Below are 2,022 nucleotides of genomic sequence, written 5' to 3' on the forward strand. Positions count from 1 at the left end.
AAATATAAACATACCTGAAGTATAGGCTATTTTTATGGCCGGTATCTGCTGCCTATTGACGCGATGATTTCACAACACTTGAGCAATGCCGATTCCTATGAAAGCGTGCAAGTTCTCACGGGCACGTGCCCTATCGTGTGGGCGTACCTCCGTCTGTTGGGCAGATATGGCATGTCACAAGCCGTCTCATCTATTTAAAAAGGTTCTGAGAAATGGTACGCGATCACACGCAGCAGTCATGCCTCTGTCGCGCTGTCTTTTCCTGGCGTTAGTCGCGGTGGCATCGGCGGTTGCTGCTGCACCCGAAAAGTCTACGAATCATGTCGCGAATAGTCAACCAAAGCTCTGGGCTCTTCTCGTGGCTGGTTCTAATGGTTATGACAACTACCGGCACCAAGCCGACATTTGCCACGCCTACCACGTGCTCCACAACCACGGCATTCCTGACGAGCGCATCGTGGTCATGATGTACGATGATATCGCCAATGCCACGGAAAACCCGACACCTGGCGTCATCATCAATCATCCCAAGCGGAAAGGATGTTTACCAGGGTGTCCCCAAGGACTACACTGGAGACCTCGTCACCCACAAAATTTTCTGAACATCCTGCAAGGAAAGAAGGTGAAAGGCGGTAGCGGGAAAGTTATAGCCAGCGGTCCAAACGACCACATATTTGTCAACTTCGCGGACCACGGAGCTCCTGGTCTCATCGCGTTCCCAAACGACCAGCTGCGCGCCCGATCATTCATGAAGGTCATCAAAAGTATGTACCAACGAAACAAGTTCGCGAAGATGGCGATCTATATCGAGGCCTGTGAATCGGGCTCCATGTTTGACGGCCTGCTCCCGGACAACGTGAACGTGTACGCCACTACCGCAGCCAATCCTGACGAGTCTTCTTACGCTTGCTACTATGACGACCAGAGGCACACCTATTTGGGCGACCTATACAGCGTCAATTGGATGGAAGACTCGGACAAGGAAGACCTGCTCAAGGAGACACTCATCGATCAGTTCGAGATAGTGAAGGAAGAAACCAACACCAGCCATGTCATGGAGTACGGTGACATGAGCATCGGAAAGCTTCCGGTCGGTGAATTCCAGGGTGAAAAGGACGCGAAGCCAATCGTTCTACCAAAGGTACCATTTGACGCCGTCTCCAGCCGCGACGTCCCAATAGCTATTCTGAGAAAGAAGCTCGCAAAGGCCCACGATGCCCAAACAAAGCGGTCCCTGAAGCACAAGCTGCGGCAAGCTATTCGGAACAGGTCCTTCCTGAAGGAGAAAGTCGCCGAGATTGCCTCGTTCCTCGCTCGAGGGAACGACGATAGCGCGGAATCGGTGCTGACATTGAAGCGGCGGCTAACCAATTTTGCCTGTTACGAGCAGGCGGTACGGCACTTCAATGACCGGTGCTTCAATCTCTCGAAGAACCCATACGCACTCGAGCACCTGCGCGTCTTGGTGAACATGTGTGAGTCGGCATACAAACTTTCGGAGATCTTCGAAGCAATGGACTTGGCGTGCAACCACCCGACCATTATAGATATCGTGTAAATACAAGCCTGCGCTAAAACTTAGAAACGCATTTGTTTTAACGTTACTTTCTTCTGAATTTGGTACTGAAAAGGCGCAACAAAAGATGGCAATAAATGCTTTTTTGCAATTGCTCTTCATTGCCACATGTGCGTGTGCGTCCGTGTGTGCACGCGTATCCGTGTGTGTTTATGTGTTCACGTGTGCGCGCGTGTTACAAACAATTGTACAAATGCAAGTAAAACTTCGAGACAAAGAGGCCTCGACGCCGGGTGCGCGCATCGGAGCGTTTTCCCTCCAGGAAAGCGCTTCTCATTTTCGCGATTGAAAACAAAAAATTTAAAGCTTCATGCGCTCTTCGCCTTACCCGCGCGCGCATGAGGAGCCATGGGTTCCTTTTTCCAGCCTGCGCTGCTTGCACCACCGCTTGCAATACCCACTCGCAAATTAACGTTCTTTTTTTTTATGGTAGCATACTTTCATCG

The 2,022-nt window shown here is 50.9% G+C and overlaps 1 pseudogene; it reads left to right on the forward strand.

Moving 5' to 3' along the window:
• Positions 1 to 209: 209 nt before the first annotated feature.
• Positions 210 to 1,677, forward strand: LOC119433910 (legumain-like; annotated as a pseudogene).
• The last annotated feature ends 345 nt before the right edge of the window (positions 1,678 to 2,022 follow it).

The sequence above is a fragment of the Dermacentor silvarum genome, chromosome 11, assembly GCF_013339745.2.
Source record: "Dermacentor silvarum isolate Dsil-2018 chromosome 11, BIME_Dsil_1.4, whole genome shotgun sequence".
Lineage (NCBI taxonomy): Eukaryota > Metazoa > Arthropoda > Arachnida > Ixodida > Ixodidae > Dermacentor > Dermacentor silvarum.